Below are 20,284 nucleotides of genomic sequence, written 5' to 3' on the forward strand. Positions count from 1 at the left end.
GAGAGCCTTGGTGAGTCAATTAACCTCTGTCTGTCTTCATTTCTTCATGTATAAAACAGAAATAATAAAAGCAGCTACCTCCCAGAGTTGTGATGATAAAAAGAAATATTTGTAAATCATTTTGCAAATATTAAAATGTTGTATAAATGATACTATTATTAAATCATTTAAATTAAATATGTAAGATTAAAAAGAAAATTAGTTAAATTGTTATGTAGTTATCAATATGTTTTTGGTTCAAAAAACAATCAAAAAAAGTTCACAAATCTGAGGTTGAGAATTCCTGATTGTAGAAGACAGAGTTTGTGCTCTGAACTTTGAAGTTAATTATGGATTTTAAGAGATAGAAGAGAAAATATGTTCTAAGTTAAACAGTTTAATAACTGGATCTCAAAATAATTGTATTATTAGCATTTTTACCATCATTTTTTGAAATCTAAGCAATCAAGAAAACAATAAATCAAGCAGGATTTGGAGTGTTTGTTGATTCCAGAGGTGTAGATCCTCGATGAAAATTTAGTAATTGGGCCAACTTCTTTTTCCTATTAACTGGCTCTAGCACACCTCTGATTCCAGGAATAGGTGACAGCTAATAACAAGGCAGAGACATTGGAAATGAAGTATCATGTTTCAAAAATAGCAAAGTCAGCTTGGCTAGACCATAGAATGCATGATATGAATTGATGCAAACAATGTCAGAAAGGTAAGTTTGTATAAGGTTTTGAGGAATTATAAAAGCCAAATAAGAGTTTGTTTATTGGGCCATAGATGTAGACTAGAAGAATGTCAGATGCTATTTAAATAACTGACTTCCTTGCCCAAGTTGACAAAGGTAGTGAATGTCAGATCCTTTAACTCCAGAATCAGCACTCTTTCCACTGTACCATGAGAAGTTCAAACCTAGAGATAAGAGGTAGCCATTTAGCTTATCTAGTAAGAGAGTGATATGGTACAAACTATGTTTTTAGAAAATCACTTTGGCAGCCATGTGAATAATAGGTTAAAGAACAAAAAGACTTCAAACAAGGAAGCCAAGTCATAAATATATGTGTTGATTAATTTGTGCTATTGAGGCTGAATGTGAAGAGCCAGGTTGTACTTTCCCCCTGTAGACAATTTGATTTAATCTGATTTCTCCACCAAGCCTGACTATATTCAGACATCATTTATTCAGTCCTTTGATTTCATAGTAAGGAAAATGAAGTCCACAGAGGTGGTCATACCCACAGTAACAAAGTAAGAGACTGAATGTATATACCCTGGACACAATCCAGTATTCTTTACTTTGTATTCTTTTATATGCTTTCTATGACTACAACCTGTTCTTCTTACTAAAGTGCAGGACCCATACCATCCATCTCCAGTGTGTACCTCAGCCCATGTCTCAAAGTGAATGTCTTCATATTGTTTTTCCTTGCACTAAAGAAGTTTAATCATATTAATTGAAGAAAGAATAATTACATTGCAGTACAGATCTTTTCTTGACAATTCAAATAAGAATATATCTCATCTGTGGGATGGACATACCTTGGGCACTTCTGAGCCTTTCTAAATAACTACAAAAGATGAAAACTATAGCCCAGAGTGTATTTTCGTCCCTTTCCAGATCATTTTAAATGTTAACATGAAATTATTGTAATTTTTTAAAATTGCATATTTCTCTCATTTGTTTCTTTTAATCAATTCATGTTCTACAAACATCCCAAAGTCAATAAATTTATGAAATTTGGGGAATAAGGAAGTAAAATTTATATAGGAAGAAAAGTACAGGATATATTTAGTTCTTTTCATGGATGAGAAAATATCTGAAAAGCCTGATTAGTCATGGGGAAGGTGTTAAATAGAGTTTTACTAAAGCATATTTTAAAAACCAGTTGGAATCATTATGGAAATAAATACAATTTAAAATGTTATATAGTACTCAACAGATTTTTAGCTTTCATGGTATTTTATTTGAAAGACCATGGGTGGTATTTTTAAGTAGTTAAAATGTAATCAGAATCTATTAACACAGAGCTTTTGATAGTAGTATCATGAAATGATATCTCTGAAATTGGAAATGAATTATAGTTAATCCCAGCCCTGAGATTAAGCCTCAATTTTAAGATTTTAAACTAGATTATGAAACTAATACAATCTCAAGGTTTCCAAAGTCCTATAAATTAAGGTTTTTAATATTTTAAGAAAACAGAAACCTTTTTACATTGGGAAAAAAAAACCTGGTTCTTATTTCTCTAAGAACACACATCAAATTAGCAACAAATTATCAGAATCTTAGCTTTCATTCAAATTTCATTCCTCATTCCCAACGTAAAATCTGTAATGCCCCATTGGACATGATATATCCAAATCAATTTAGAATCTTATAAATCAGATTGATAGGGTCTTTCTTTTTTATTTTTGATCTCCTACGGTTATATAAGTAACAATAGAATTCCTCAGTCAAATAGAAATCCTCAGTAAGCTGAGGGAGAAAAAGACAGTCCTTATACTTATAGAGCTGACAATAGAAAAGAAAACATGCAAACAAATTTAAACAAACAAGTTTTTACAAGATAAATAGGTTTAGTTAACAGAAGGGTTGAGAAATATAGAGGAAGGTAGGAAGGTCAGTGGAGAGATTTGGGGATGGAGAACATTCCAGGCATGAGCGACAACCAGAAAAAACTTTAAAGGATAATGAGGTTTAGAACAAAAAAAGTCATTATTTGACAAAGACTAATGGGGAAACTATAAAATGGTATGACACAAAGTGGCTATTTAGACTGACATTTCATATCATATACCAAGATAAGATTTTAGATGATTTAGACATGGTGATACCATGGTGGTACCATAAGCAAATTAAGAAAGGATGGAATGATTTACCTACCAGATCTATGGGGAAAAAAAAATTAAGACCAAACAAGACATAGGGAATTATAAAATGTAACAAAACCAATGCAACTAATATTTGAAGGAAAGCAGAAAACTGTGAAAAAAAGTTTATATCAAATATCTCTGATAAAGGCCTAATTTTTCAAATATATAGACAATTGAGTTAAATTCTAAGACTACAAGTCATTCCCCAAATGATAAATGGTTAAGTTTATGAACAGTTTTCAGACAAGGAAATAAAAGCTTTCTATAATCATAAAAATGCTTAAATCATTATTGATTAGAGAAGTGAAAATTAAAACAAATCTGAAACTCATCAGATTGGCTAATATGTCATTAAAAGAAATGTTAAATATTGGTTAGGATATGGGAAAATTGGGAAATTAAAATACTGTTGCTGAAGTTGCAAATTAATGCTACCATTTTGGAAAACAATTTGGAACTACACCCAAAAGTCTATCAAAATCATATCTTTTGACCCAGAAATACCACTAATAGGTCTAATAATTCAAAAAAAAAAAAAAACAAAGAAAAAGCAAAAAGACTTATTCATACAAAATATTTATGGCTGTTCTTTCTGTGGCAAAGAAATGAAAATTGAGGGGATGAACATCAATTGGAAGATGGCTGAAAAAGTTATGGTATATGATTGTGACAGAATAGAATAGTATTCCATTATAATAAATGATGAGCACACTGATTCCAGAAAATCCTACACAGGGTTGCATAAATTGATACAAAGTGAAGTGAGCAGAATGACAATATTGTACATAATAAAAGCAACACTGTACAATGAACAATTGTGAATGACAGCTATTGTCAGCAATACATGATATAAGACAATTGTAAAGGATTTGATTAAAAATCTCTCTCTCTCTTTCTCTCTCTCTCTCTCTTACTCATATACATTTAATATCAATTAATGTTTCATGGTTTAATTCATAAGTATTTAATAAGTGCCAACTATATACTAGGCATTATGTATGCTTCAGATACAAAAAAAAAAGGAAAACTATAAATAATACCTGGCTTCAGAAAATTATACTTGACTGTGGAAAACCATATCAGCACATAAAATAAATATAATATTTATGGAGTAAATACTAAGAAATTTTGACAGGAGAAATAGTACTTGTTTGGGACATTAAAAAAGACTGTGGGAAATAGCAATTGAATTGAGCTCTAAAGAAGGTAAAGATTTTATGAAGAGGGGGTAAGAAAAATAATGTAGACAAGGAATAGGAAACAGCCTGGTCAAAGCATGGATGTGGGTATTCCCTATACCTGGAATACAGTGTGTGATAATAAGTCACATGCATCATAACCCTGTTAGGCTAGAGTAAATATCAACCAAAAAACTTTCAATAGTAGATGTAGAACACATTTCAAAATATCTTCCTTGTGTTATATGTGATTAGTACTATAAACATATATATATATATTTCATGTATATAAATATGTATATAAAATAGAGTTTTAAAATTCAAGACAATGACCTCAAACCTTATAAAGGGAAGTTGATTTAAGGAGAACAATTTGAATTTTTTATCATATGAAAGAAATTCTCTCTGTGCAATTTAAATGGGAAGCTCCTTTTGTCAGTTTGTGTTACTGGGGTAGTTTGCTTAAATTGATAATTTGGCCATCCCATGAATAGATTCTGCAAAGCTTTAGGATGTTCTTTACCTTTAAATCATCACTAAGTTATTTCATATGTTTTCTTTTTCCTTAGCTATTTGAGTCACTTAGTTTTGCCATGAATAGTTCAGTTCTTAGAAAGGGCATAGCACACTTGAAACATTAATTTAGCATTTGAATGATAGAGCTAATGCAACAAGTTTGGGAAACGGCAAGATGTCACATGAAGCCAATAAGAGAAACTGCCTTTTTCCCCCTACAGAGAAACCAAGTAATTGTTACTCAGAACACTGGAGGAGAGTCCAATTTTTAAACATTTAGAGGAAGTCGGAAAAGCTTGAAGGGCTTCTCTCCAGGGGCACCTTGGAGGAATTCATGTTCCTAAAATAAGAAACATTTATCATGACTCTAAGTGCAGGGGGCGGGTTTCATGCAATTGTCAAGCATACTGAACACCAATGAACTTTGCTGGCACTAATAACCACTATATTGCCATTTGTCAGTATTGGTCCCTCTAAAGGCTATTTTTTCCATGGGGAGGAAATGAGCAAAATAAATGCTTGAAGAGACAGTGATATGTTGTAGAGTTGTGGATTTCTAAGAGAGAAATATACTGGAATAAAACTGATTCTCATTCTGTAGTTTAAGATAGAAGGTAAATTGGGTATCATAAGGTTAATTAGTTGAAGATGTTTTTAGACTGAAATTTATTTAAAATCTGAAACTCTTTCTACCCCATAAGCAAAGATTCTATAATACAGTATTGGCTTGGTTTTCAGGTTTGTTTTTTTTTTTGTCTGAGGTGAGTCAAATTTCCAGAGATGGGGGAATCTGGAGACTGATTTATCTTCAAAGGCATTTAACAGTTTAAGATAAAATAAGTAATGGTGTTTTCATGGGAACTGGAAAGAAGTAATGACATATCATTTTGCTCCCTGTTCATTCTCATTTGAGTCAGCCCAGCTTTTCAAGTCTAGCCAAAATGACAATAGTTAACTCCTTTTGATTGAAAATCTCAAGTTTTACAATGTCGCAATGATGGTTTTTTTGGTCAGATTTCAAACTCATCATGTTATATTTCCCACTAAGCTTAAACCTTTTGAACACCTGACATATCAATTGTCAGAATAATTTATTTTCTTGTTTCTTTGAGATATTCTTAAATTCTGGTCCTTCCAGTGTTTGATGATGATTTTCCCTTTGGGGAATTGTAATGATCCTATAAAATCATGCTGCCTTGAAGTAACTCTCTGTTGTCTTCTGCATATGTTCTTCTTATCTTTGCTCCTCTTATTTCATTCAAGAAAAATTACAGGATTGGGGAAGGGGAAGAAGTAATTCACAAGAGTATATGAAAAAATAATACAAAACATCTTGCTATTTATTGTTGTGCACTTCAGTGATAATTGTTCATTGTATTGTATGTCTATGTCACTGAACTTGTAAATAATAAAATGATAGATGTACTATTTGCCTTGTCCTTGAGGGTTGATAATCTGAGAGGCTGGGATAAACATGCACAAAGAACCATCCTGTTTGCTATGTAGATAAATAATAATAATAATAATAAAAGCAGCACATTATCAATGTCTCAAATTTTGCAATATCATATTGAAAGTAATAAAGGATCATAGGTTTTGATTCAAGGGTAAAGTAACATGACTTGAAGATCACAGAAGATTTATTTTTAATTACTGAGAAGAATCTGAAACAGACATTAAGATAAAAAATAAATAGGGACAGCTAAGTGGTACAGTGGATAGAGCAACAACCCTGAAGTCAGGAGGACCTGAGTTCAAATTCTGGTCTTATACACTTAATGCTTCCTAGTTGTGTGACCCTGGGCAAGTCATTCAACCCCAATTGCCTCAGCAAAAAGCAAAAAAAAAAAAAAATGAAAAATGAAAAATAAATAAATGGAGTTTTGTGAGGAGGTGATGTTGAAAGTATAGAATGAAATTGCAAAGATGGAAAATGTCTGACCATATTCAGGAAAAATTCAGAATAGATAAGTTCCTTGAAAATGGTATTCTTTTCTTTTTATATACTTTGAATATAAGTATTCAGTGAATAAGTATTCAAATGAGATCTTCACTATGTCAAACAATTAATGAATGTTTCTTGAATAGAACAGACAGGACTCCAATTTACAAAGTAAGTACAAGGCTGTGTTAGTAGTTGTAGTGAGGATTAGCTACTGTAGAGGTTATTGGCAGTAGAAATTAATGTAAGATATCAGCTTTGAAAAAAGATTGAGATTCTAAATGAAGAGGGAGGACATTCCAGACATATACAAAATTTTATACAAAAACATGAAAATAGGGTCTAAATGCTGTGTACGAGACATAACAATACAGAATGTATGAAACAGTACAATATGCCATCACCCTAAAAAAATGGGTTGGAGATAGATTGTGAAGAGCTTTAAATTAAGGCTTATTTTGTTGGATATCTTCAATGGCAGTAAGGAGCCCCTGTAACTTTTTGAGCAAGGGAATTACATGATTAGAAGTATGCTTTAAAAATATCACTTTGGCAGCTCTATGGAGGATGGAAGTATCTTAGATATTGTTTAATCCAACTGATTTACCTTGCCCAGGAAAAAAACTGGAACTCAGAGAGCTTATTTTAGTGATTCAACATCAATCACTCAGGCAGCAATTAATAGAACCAGCTTTTGAAACAGGATTTTTCTGATTATAAATCTAGTTTATATACTTTTAATGCATGAAATAGATGATTTTATCAGTGTAAGCTCTCTTGTTTTCTCTCTTTACCTTTGTCCACCTTATTTCTTTCCTTTTCTTATTTTTTTTTCCCTTTCTTACTTTTTTTTCCCCTGGAGCTCATTTGTAGGGACTAGCATGGGGCATCCTAGAGAGGATGATATTGAAGATTCAGTGGGGACTGGGATTAATCGACAGATCAAAGCCCTGGAGGAGGTTGAAAAGTATGAGATAAGTAGCATAGGAGAACCATAAAAAAGAAAAATAAATTTTGTCCTCAAATATGAGAGCAATGAAATAGAAAAATATAGGTCAGGATACAAAGACATTTTAGGGAAGAGAAGAAATAAATTGAAGGAGCTCACATAATGTGGCCTGTATCTCAACAAATTAGGAGATGAATTCTCCAGAGAGAAGGAAAGGTTGGAGACTTCAGAAGAATGAAATGGATTTGGAGGAATAGCTATTTGGAATGAAATGAGGAGTCAATAAGAATGAATAAAAAGATTTTTGAACAGCTGTAAAAGTATAGTGAACTTAGTAAGGAGGCTTTCTTAAATTGATTTGATTCTTTCTCACCTTTCTTACTTGCTAAAGGTATTACTTTTTTGGGAGGGGCATAGAGTGTAGGGGAGGGACTTATTTTACCATAACATAAAGATAAGTTTGTTTTAAGATTTGATTTTAAGATTTTCAGAGTGCCCCATAAGTTAATCAATGACATAAGGTGCCCTAAAACTAGAGTTGAAAACCCCTGAATTAATTCCTGTTCTGTTCCCTTGATCATGTCACTTTCCTCTTATGCCACTTCCTAGCATATCACTTTCCCTAATATCGTGTTAACATGCTCAAGGTTATTTTCTTTCTGAAGGTTAGTCTTCAAATATATCTTCCTCTCTCTCTACATCCTGTAAGACCATTTTCTGCTGAAGTCTTACTTATATATATTGCTTCACAGTGTAGGAATGACAGTGGGTTGCCTATAGTTATGACAGTAGAAAGATTTGCAAGCTGTAAATGTTTTGAGAATGTACCCAGTGATACCGTATATATGTGGTATTCCAAAGCCAGACTCCCTAAATCCAAAGTGGCTCAACATTATAGAATTAATCACCAGCTGATGAGTTTTCATATTGTTGCTATTTGCTTGTTCATTCGTTGTTGGGGGCTACATCAAATTGCTGATTCAGAGTTAAGGAGGAAATTATGATTTATATCAGTAGAAGGAATATCATTCACAAGGAGGAAATCATGCATTCTTGCAGTTTGGGATAATGAAAAACACAATATGCATCTATATGGCTAAACTCCAATTGAGGGAAAAAAAATAATAAACAGACCAATATACGTAGTTCTAGGCTGTTTTCGTATAACTATATCATCCTCATCAGCCACTTCAAGGAAAGACATGGAGCCCTACTGTTTACTCACAGCATGGGAAAGGTTTCCAACTGATCCATTTGCTGTTGTGTTTGATGACTCTCATGTAGACAATGAAAATACCAGATGGGGGAATTGCCCTAGCTTCAGATTTGAAAGAGAAAAAACTCCCTGAGGCCATTTCTAGCTCTCACAGGTTGTTTCAGACCCCAGTGGAAAACTAGGAAGGAAGGAAACTAGGGGAATTGCCTCTGGAGAGGGAATGAATATAAATACAGAGAGAGAGAGAGAGAGAGAGAGAGAGAGAGAGAGAGAGAGAGAGAGAGAGAGAGAGAACGAGAAGAGAGAGAGATCTAATTGGAGAAAAAAGGCATGTCCAAAAATTATGAGTGTCTGATATGTTAATTTTATAGAAATGTAAAAATTCCAGCTAATATATATCACAGGATCTCTTTGAGATATAGTATAGTTGGTTAAGGAAGAAAGTACTTGATTCATGGTCAAAGAACGTGAGTTTGAGTCCCATTTCTGGAATTTAATACTTGTGTGACCTTGGTCAAATTATATAGCCCTCTGGTCCTCAGTTTTGTCATCTGAAAAATGAGGCCACTGAATTGTTTGTGCTTTCTTTTTGAAAAGGACAAATACCATTATAGGTGATGTCTTGACTTATAAGTGAGTTGTATTTAAGGGAGGCAGAGTTGCACTAAGTTATCAGTCTCACTTTCTCTTCGGCCTTATTGAAGTACAATGTCAGGATAAAGGTCAAGACAACTGAGAATGGCCCAGAATTCAGTGGATAACTTTGGCTTTTGATAACTGACCAAATTCTAAGTATTCCAAAGCATCTTTCATGGCTTTTGGAATAAAATAGCCATTGAATTGGAGAGCCTCTGAGGCCCTTTAAATTTCTAATTCATCAATAAATCAGTTAATTAGCAACTTATAAGTTCCTACCACATGTTAAGCTCAGTGATAGATTTCGGGAATATATTTATGGAGGACAAAAAAATCTGTGCTATCAAAAAGTTTATGTTCTATCAAAAGAAAAAAAATCATGTACTTAGCACTTAGTACTAGATAGAAAATACAATCTAGACAGATGTGATTTTTATTACATAAGGAAATTCCTGGTGTGGAAATTCTTACAAATGAAGGTTGGAACCTTTTCTTCAACAAGTCTTACAAAGCTTGTCTAGAGCACTGTGTATTTGGTTGACTTGCTCATGATCATATAGCTAGATGTCATAGGTAAAACAGGTCTAAATCTTGCTGTCTCTAAGGCCAGTTCTCTGACTACTATGTCATACTGTCTTCCCTTTATAATTATATACATAAAATATACGTAGTATGAACCATATATGTATACACATATATCTGTATGTTTATATATACACACACATATATATATATAAATATGACATATATATATCCATCTCTATCATCTAACTATATGGGAGATAGTTATGAAGTGAAGAAATCTCTAAAGTTGAATCAGTCTTATGAAATTTAATAGCTCAACAATATATCAGTAAGGTTTAATGGATTAAACATAGAATTTATTCTGAATCAGTCTTGTAATTTACCTAGTGAAGGAAACTGCTTATATAGAAGCACCCTATAACAAGGGAGATTTGAATGTATAATTTCATCTCCTTACCAAGAAATCATTAGGGATTTAGGCTTAAGGATTTGCCAAAGGCCCATTCTCCTATTGTCTTTGGAATATATATTTGATAAAATAGTATTAAACAGAGATTTTTAACATGATGGACATTATTGGTAATAAAGTTGGAAGATTGTAGATCAAAACACAGATTGAGAAGTTCAGAATTAAATTCTAAAATTTGCATTTTAGAATTTAATGGACTTAAGAATTTTGGATCATTGCCTGTATTGACAGATTAACATGGGTTGTGGAAAATTATAACTGGCTTGCCACTATGCATAAATTCTGAATTTTCTTTCTCACTTTTTTCCCCTTTATACTGTGCTAATTTGTTCCTGGTAATTTTGTAATTGAATACTTTAGCCTATCTACAAACAGGTCTACCATCTGGAACTCAAACATACATTATACATTGGTGAGTAGAAGGTCTTTAAATGTGAATAAACTGACTAAACTAAACATAGGCTAATAGAAGAAAAAGATCTATAAAACCAAAGAATTAAATGAATAAGAAGACAATTACATGCATTTATATGTGTGTATAAAACCAGTGAAATCATGCTTGCTAATAATAGGCTCTTAATAAATATTTGTTGATTGATTGATTAATTGTATATCTCAAGTAGGGAGAAAATGAGCAAAGTACTAAGATTTACACTTTTATTTAATACTTGAAGATATAAAATATTTCTTTTAAAGACATAAAATTTTCTTGCAATAGCCCTTTGAAAAAATAGCATAATAGTATCCACATGATATAGTTGAAGAAATTGAGGTTTGTAAGCTTTCTTGTAATCACAAGGTAATGAGCCAGAGTGGAAACTTGAACCTAGATCATCTGAGTCTAAATACCAGTACCCTTTCAAATGGAATATACTGCTTCTATTGTATCTCTATAGTCCTTTCTTCCCAACAGTATGGGTAGCTTCATGAGAGATGGCCTTATATGTTCCCAAACATAGTAAAGTCAGTAGCTCTGAAGAATATTTTTCTATCAAATAAATTTATAATCAGGAATATGAATTATTTTATCAACCAATGCATCCTACTTTTCCCAAATTCTGTATCAGTCAATTAAAAAGACTAGTCTTTTTTGGTAACAATGAATATAAACATAATTATAGGCTCAAGTGGAGAAGGATTCTCTTATGTAAACTATATGTGTCTTTTCTCAGGGCTTTGGATAAACTAACAAAATGCCTATTGAACTGAAAAATGTGTGATTTTTCCCCCCTCTTAGAGATAGAATTCTTAGGATCTAATAGTCTCCTGTGATACATACATACATACATATACAAACATACATACATAAAAGGATCATAATCTGTACTGGTGAATAGAAATACACACCATAAAATTTTAAAAATCAGGTAAACATATCAATACATATACACACCTACAAATATAAAAAATATAAGCCAATTGTTCTATGGTTAACAAAACTTGACTCAGTTTTGATATTTTAAAATCTGTTCATCTTTTAACATATTTTGACAATATCAATTTTACACAAAAATTCAAATCCCAAATTTAGATTTTTCTGTCTATCAGGATTATGAGAAAATGGAGAGTTTATCTCTAAATTAATACTGGTGGTTTAGCTTCCTCATCACCATTATTTCTTTTGAAAATGGTACTAGTATTTTGAGCCTACTAACCATAGATTCTTAAATGTTTTATATCAAAGTCCCCTTTTCAGAGCCATTTTAAAGGCATAAAAAATTACATAGAATTTTAAAGAAAACCAGTTATATTGAAATGCAGTTATCAAAAAACAAAAGTTCATGAAGCCTAGGTTAAAAATCTTTAAACTAGTCAGTGATAAAACGTTAGTTAAATTCATAGGAATAACATGTTGTTGCTGACTTTTTTGCTGTCTCAAAATTGAGGTCCAACCTCCTATGTAGGGCTTCATTTAAATCAATCTATTCACTGCAACTAAATCTGTAACTCAAATTCCAAATTGATGTGGAGAAATCTGTAGATTTCTGCATAGAATGAGGTTAATCTGCAAAATGATCAATTGTGTTATAAGCAACTGTTTTTTTTTTTAACTTTCCTTTTTTGTCTATTCATATGTTTGTCTATCCTCGAAATTTTATCATCTCAAAGAGAAATACAAAAGAGATACCCAAAAGAAGGAAATTTTAAGTCTTTTTTTAAAATTGAACTTTCTTTAAAAAAAAAAAAATTGCTGAGACAATTGGGGTTAAATGACTTACCCAGGGTCACATAGCCAAGAAGAGTTAAATGTCTGAAGCCAGATTTGAACACAGGTCCTCCTGACTTCAGGGCTGGTACTCTATCCACTGTGATAACTAGATGCCCCCAAAATTGAACTTTCTTAGAAGGCCTTAATTTAAGTTTAAACAGGAAATGTGGAAGCATACTTTTCTATTAATTCTCAAAAATGTTTATAATTTTTGGGCATGACCTTTTATTATATATTATTGATAATTATAATTAGTGATAATAATTATTACATATAATTGATAATTATTCCTATTGCCAAATAATTTTTCTGTCCTGTCCATGTTTTAAATCTAACTTCCTATGTCATATACTTAGGAGCCTTCCTTTATTATATAGTTAGTGATGACTTTCCCTCTAGGACCTCACATAGTACTTTGTTTAGTGCCTCTCTAATATACTTAGCCTGTAGTATTTTGTATCATTGCTGTTTTTAACATGAATCTGTAATTATAAGTTCAATGATGCCAAGGACCATATTTTATCTAAATTTTGTGCATCTTCCACTATCTAATAACATATCCTACATGATGTAAATGCTCAATAAACGTTAGTTGAATGAATAAATTAGTGAATGAATCTACGGAGATGCTAAAAAATAAATCAAAATAGTACCAGCAACTGAACATATACTAAACAGATACATATATTAAATGAGAAAATTACTATCTGAAAATAAGGGTATGGGTTTATAGTAAGATGGAGATCAAAAAAGGAATTTTAAATAATGTAAATTTGAGGTCAAATTTCTCATTTGGCAAGAGGAACAATTAAGTGAGGTATTAATTTGAAGAATATAAGGGAGCTTTATTTAAAAAGCAAGATTTTCTGCAAAGCCAATGCTGAGCTGATGTCAATGTATCTGAAATTACAATTGTTGTTCTTCTCTGTTTGCTCTCTCCTTTGAAGGATAAGGATTTGTCCTCCATCAATCTGTAACATTTCTGCCACTAACATAGCTAAGAGATAAGGGTTTTCTTCTCCCATTTCTTCCTATAGTTCATCTTGATTTGTATCAGGCCACATGACTGTCTTGTACTTTAGTTTTATAAATCACTTTAGAGGAGTTATCTTAACTCTGCAAACTCATAGGTTATCAGATTCCTATGAAACAGCTGATTTTCTCAGTTCAAAGGCAGCTTTTGAGAGCCTTTGTTTTGGGACCTATCTCAAATGCAAGAACTACATCTTATTTTCTTAAGCAACATATTTTGCTCTAAATAGGTTCATTTGTGTTTATTATCCCATTACTCTCCTCACAATCACCAAAAAAAAAGTAATTCTCAACTAAGCTCCTACACTGAAGTCTTACTTTAGAATGGAGGTGACAAAGGGTTTTGAATATTAGCCTAATCAAGTATAAACTCTAGTAGATTCTTAACAATTTAGCTAAGCTTAGATTGTTCATTACGAAAAGGATGAACACCCAGTGAGGATATTTTCAACTATAAGTAATTCATGAAACTATTTACTAAGACTCAGAGATATTACTATCTATTAATGATGCAATGATTTACTTCACTGATATAATCACAGATCCTTGGTTTTTTTAAGGGAATGACTTTGAGGCATTCAGAAAGAGTATAATATAATACCTAGAAAGCCAAACTCCAAATCAGAAAGAACTGGCTTCCAGATAGTTATTAAAAAGTCAAATAATAATAATATCTCTTACAATACTGACAATACTGGATAGTATCTTGAACTAGGCATGTGACTTCTCCTTTACCCCCACTCAATCCCACCACAAGTTCTCAAGGATAAATTGAAGAGGAAGCTGGTGTTTACCTGCATTGATAAATGGTGTTCTTCAGTGGAAGTTTTCTATACCAATAAAATCACTGTGTGACACTGTTTCTTTCCCCTCATAAAGTAACTATAACAAAAGAAAATATTTCATTGATCTTAATTGGACTAAAATGAAGTTTCCACTGAGTGGATGGGGAAAGGGCTGAATAAGTTATAGTATATGAATGTAATGGAAGGTTATTGTTTTATAAGAAATGATCGGCAGGATGATTTCAGAAAGTCCTGGAGAGACCTACCTACATGAACTGATGCTAAATGAAGTGAGTAGAATGAGGAGATCATTGTACACAGCAACAGCAAGATTATATGATGATCAACTGTGATGGACTTGGCTCTTTTCACTCATGCAGAACAAATCAAGCCTTGAACAGCTATGAGTTATGTGACCCAGGCAAATTTGCCTCAATTTTCTCATCTGTGAAATGAGGATAATAATAACATCTACCCACTAGGATTGTCATGAGGATAAATTAAGATAATATTCATATTCATTTGCAAAATTTAAATGTAATATACTACTACATGTACTATTATGACTATTGTGATTACTACACATATTATTATCACTGCTACTACTATTGTTATTATATCTTACTATTATTACCATAGCAGTAAGTAGTAAAGCAGATAGAATGCTCGTTTTCAATAAGGAATACTCATCTTCATGATTTCAAATACTAGCTTGTGACCCTGAGCAAGTTCAGATCCTCATCTGTAAAATGAGCTGGAGAAGAAAATAGAAAACTATTCTAGTGTCTTTGCTAAGAATACCCAAAATGGGGTCACAAAGAGTCAGATATGACTGGAAAATGACTGAACAAATAAAACTACAGTTACCAACAACTTAGGAATTTGACTAAGAGGTTACGTAACTATTCATGATCATATAACAAATACTTATTAGAGAAAAGACTTCAAAATAGATATTTCTTCAAGACATGTATTTTTCAAGGTTGATCTTCTTTGTACTATATTCTGTTAAATTTTGCATATACCTATATTGATTTGATTTGGAAGAAAGCTTGCAGGAAAGAGATACCTAATTAAGTGATATAATAGAAATGAGAATAATGGGGGAGGGGGAATAGGTCCTTATTTTCATTTTTTTAAATTGATTTTCAGAAGAATTTGGACAATTCTAGACTTTTAGGAAACTTATGGATGGGGAAATACTCAATATCATACTTTCTCATTTCCTTAGAGATAGGACCAACTGAGGATCAGTTGAAATTACATATGTAATTTCCATTGATGAGAGGTAGTGGTAGAAAGAATTAATTTGATGTGTTGTACCTTATTCTGCATCCCAGTTTACCATTTAGTTTTCTTGTGAACTTAAACAAATTACCTGACCTTCCTAAACATCAATGTCCCATGTGTAAAATAAAGGAGTGGGATCTTTATAGCTAACATCTGAGATTCCTCACATTCCCTGGACCTGTGATTTTATGATTTCATCATCTCTGTGGACCATTCTGCAGCTGAATCTTTGATTTTACAATGCATGCAGATCTGTGTGTGTATGTGTGTATACTTTTCAGTTAGTGCTGAAAGTAGTCAAAGATTACCTCCTTAAATATGTTTGTTGGTTAAGTGACTTGCCTGACTTGCCCGGGATCACACAGTTAGTAAGTGCTAAGTGTCTGAGGCCAAATTGATCTCAGGTCCTCCTGACTACAGGACTGGGTGCTCTATCCACTGCTCCACTTAGCTACCCCAATGTGATCTTTTTTTAAGACACCATCAAATAGAATAACATTTAAACTGCCTTTTAAATTTTAAAGTATGATATTATTTGTGATTTTTTATTAATAATTTTAACACTTTTCTATACAAAACAATATTTTAAATGTTTTATATGCTTATTAGTTATCATTGTAGATATCATTAATGTAACATTAATACAAAGACAAGCTAAGAAATAGTTGAGGTTAGAGATTTGTCCCTGAATTAAATGGTTTCAATATGTTACGTGTTTTGAGTTCCTTTATATTTTGAAAAATATTTTCTTTATTATATCTTCAGTTAAAGGAAGACAATTATCATCCTTTTCTTCTGCTTCTCTGTATTGCAGATCTTAAATCCTCCACTCTCTCATTTCTAATTTGTTGTTAGCTGAGGAGTCAGATGATGTATTATTCTGGGCTCCTGTGTAAGATAAGAGTAAATAAGATCTGAGTGAAGACTTTACAATGTCTATTTATCTGCTGAGGCTTTCTTTAGTAGCCTTCCTTTTAGTGGATAAGATTAGAACTAGACAGGCCACTTTCATTTTACAGATGAAGAAATTGAGTCCCAGATAAACTGTCAGGTTCAAAGTAAACAGTAGTAAATCCAGGTTCTCCAACTTTGCATCCAGCAAAGTGTCTAATTAATCTAGCTTCTACTTGGTTGGGCCTAGAAAATATAAATTGCTGGATAGGTGATGTGTTGCTTTTTGTGAAAAGATCCATATATATCTTATTTCTACTTTTGCTCCAGCACCTCAAAAAAAGCCCTGGGGGCACTGAAAAGGGGTTTCTCATTGTTTTACTTCAACTTCCAGTGTATCCACTCCACATCCTGGTATTTTAACTTTTTAAGCATCTTAAAAGCTAAAGCTAGCTTTAGTGTTTTTATGACTAATGACATTGTCTTAGAATTTAGCAAGAATGGCAGGAAAACCCTGCTGGCAATAGATTCTCACAAAGGGGGTGGATTTCTGTGGAAACATAACAGAAGGAATTGACAGGATCATTTCTGATAGCTACTTTCATTGTGGGTGGAACCAAAACCATGTAGACAAGGTGATATACTTGATGTCTCTTGAAGCAAAACAGACACTCTTTAAATTGACATCCATTAACTCCCTCCAAGTTCTACACACAGAATTATAGTTCTTTAAAGGAAGCAAGTTTTAGAAGACAGACATTTCTAAACTGAATGTCTCTTTCATGAGCAACAGCAAAACTGATATGCTGGAAAATATGTAGAAATTACTATTTATATCTTGGTTACATTAATAATACTCTAATTATTTATTCTATAATAATAATAACAATTCTTTTTTCTGAGGGTAAAACTTGGTAACTTTAAAAACAAAACTATTACTGACTACCCGCTTGCTCACTGCTCTGTAGTCTCATCCCAGTGTGTTTATCTTCTGTAAATCAAATACTGTACAAAACTATCTTAAGATGATAGATTCAGGTTGGAATCTGGTAGGAAACTTAAGGTTGAACAGATGACTCAGTAGGTGCAGAGAGAGCTAATAAAGTTTTTGAAAGAGGAGCAGGGGGAGTCAGGTAAGAGGAAAATGGGAAAGAAATCCATTTAGAGGGGTAGGCCTGAGGTGAGAGGGGGCAGAAGCTAAAAGAAGAGAATCCCTGGGACATGGGTAGGAACAGTGCTACCAAGTTGAGCCAAGGCTCTAGGCATCATCCCTCTCATCCCACTCTGGGAGAACTGGTTCTAGACCCTATATAATATTTAAGCTGAAAAATGCCTTAAATAGATTGTCATACTCAAATTTGTGGTTTTCTAGACATTGAAGAAAATGAGAACACGGAGTATTTTTTTTGTGGAGGTACCAGATAGGATACCAGAGAGGATTATCTAGTCTGATATCTGGATAATTCACCTTCCTTCTAGATCCCTATTTATTAGAACTATCAAATTCAGCTACATTTCAAAAATCAGCAATACACCTAAGTCAGGCCAAAGGCAGAATTCTATTTTGATAATAATGAATAGAGAAATGAGGAAATGCTTTCTACAAGTCAATGATCAGCAAGACCTAATAGAATCAAAAAATTTTTTGAACAAAAATATAAAAAGTAACAGAAATAAGTTTACCACTCTTCATTCTAAAAACTCAAAGGCCATGAAGATGTCCATTAGAAATTGTGCTGAAATATATTAATGAAAATAAGTTGAAGCAAAGTATCATCTAGCAGCAGGATACTGATTTTCAAAGTATTCTAAAAGGTTCAGCCTCTTTGAATTACTACAAATTGTTCTTTGGACTCAAGAATCCTTGTATTAAAAATTTTCAGAAGCACCCTTGGTCAAAGAAACCATATTTTCATTCTGTAGCTTAAGTGGCCACTTTTAAACTCCAGGTAGTAAAAATCAACTGTCTCACAGGACAAAAATTGTGGGTGGTGTGCTTGTTATAACACCAACTCAGAAAGAAGAAATAAATGGATCTGGTGACAGTACTGATAGGAATAATCTGAAATGGTCACAAAACCATCATCCTTACTTTGTGCCATCTTCAGATAATGCAGTTATCAAAGTGGTTATTGTATTACACAAGAAGTAGGGATGAAGAAATGGGAGAGAAGATGCTTTCAATTCAATGAAAATACAATAGACTATTCAGATATGAACTGCAAAAGGAACTTCTTTGGATTCTCCAACACTTTTGGAGGTTCATGAAATCCAAGACTATAAAGAATGACGTAATGATGGAAGATAATCTCTTTGCAATTGTAACAATATCTAGAACTGTCTTTGTTTGGGTTAATAGTCCAAAGGAGAATTGGTTTAAAGCAATTTCTGGTGCCATAGTAGCATAATAGGACCCTGGAAGGTTAGCATCTTCTGAGCATTCCAAATGTTCTTCAAAACAGAACAACTTTTTGTTCTGTCCATGTAGCAGCAGCCACCTCACATTCCACAGACTCTCATAGCATTCTGGGGTCAAGCTCTACCATGGAGAAGAAAAGACTTTAAAAATCTCTTGCGAAGGCCAAGCCAGGGAACTTCAAGGTCCAGATTCTCACTCCAAGAAAACTATCTTCCAAATATATTTTAGTACCAAGGAATTAAATTCAGTTCAATAAATACTTATATAAGTACCTACTAAGAAATTTTTAAAAAATGTTTTATGTGCTATACTGAGTGATTAAAAGTTTGTGTAAATTGCTCTTCAAAAATCTGACAATTTCACACATACCAAGTTAAAAACATAAATTTTTCAAGGGAATGGAAAGGTTATATTGGTATTCTAAAAAGAAGTTGATGTGAATGCCTCTTAGATATTTTAACATCCAGACTTTTTGATTGATCAACAATATCTATTGAAAAATCACCAGATTAATATTTCATTTGCATCTTAAGTGTGTGCTGCTACAAAATTTTCTTTAGAATATTGACATTTCTGAAAATTAAACTTTTTTTTCCCTTTTTAAAAATGTATTGATTCTTAAAGTGAGTGGCAACTTTTTCATATCAGATATTGAACCATCAATCTAACCAGAGTTTTGGTTAAATTGAGTTAAAGAGAAAAATGGGAATTCAAACTACTATATTCTAAACATTTCAATCAAATACATTTTATACTGAGTTATATAAGGCCTTGCTTTGTTCAGTATTTTGAAAATTATTTGGTGTGATTTTTTGAGAGATTTGCTTTTTCTTATCATTATTTTGTGAATATTTCTTGTTTTTAATATTTAGATTAGTGAAAAATTTCATGTCTATTTTATATGTAAAGACATAATTGATGGACCCCTCTTAATTATTCATTTTATGTCCTATAAGTTTTCTGATAATCTATATTACAATGTCTGTGTTTTCTCATTTTATTTCTAAACATTTTGAGAGCAACGTGTTCATGATCCTACCTTACTGGTTTAAAACATTGGGACATGATTGTTTTTGAGTACCATAATTTGCATTAAGCTGTTTAAGATAATGTCTCAAACTAGGGATATCAAAATACTAATATTACAACTCTTAGCTGTGTAATACATACATTTCTAAAACTAGATTATATTATGCAATGTCATAAATTGATTAATAATTCTAAAGAATATTTGTTTCATATATTTCATAGTAAATTTAAATAAAGCATGTACTATTTTATGATTCAGCTTTGAAAACATTTACTTTAACGAATCTTGAATTTTATGTGCTGCTGTTTTTGTGATTAAAATTTGCCATTTTGAAG

At 32.3% G+C, this 20,284-nt stretch overlaps 1 pseudogene; it reads left to right on the forward strand.

The window, feature by feature from the left end:
• The first annotated feature begins 7,379 nt into the window (after nt 1-7,379).
• LOC127557347 (pleckstrin homology domain-containing family A member 1-like) lies at nt 7,380-19,161 on the forward strand (annotated as a pseudogene).
• The last annotated feature ends 1,123 nt before the right edge of the window (nt 19,162-20,284 follow it).

Source organism: Antechinus flavipes, chromosome 3 (genome assembly GCF_016432865.1).
Source record: "Antechinus flavipes isolate AdamAnt ecotype Samford, QLD, Australia chromosome 3, AdamAnt_v2, whole genome shotgun sequence".
NCBI lineage: Eukaryota > Metazoa > Chordata > Mammalia > Dasyuromorphia > Dasyuridae > Antechinus > Antechinus flavipes.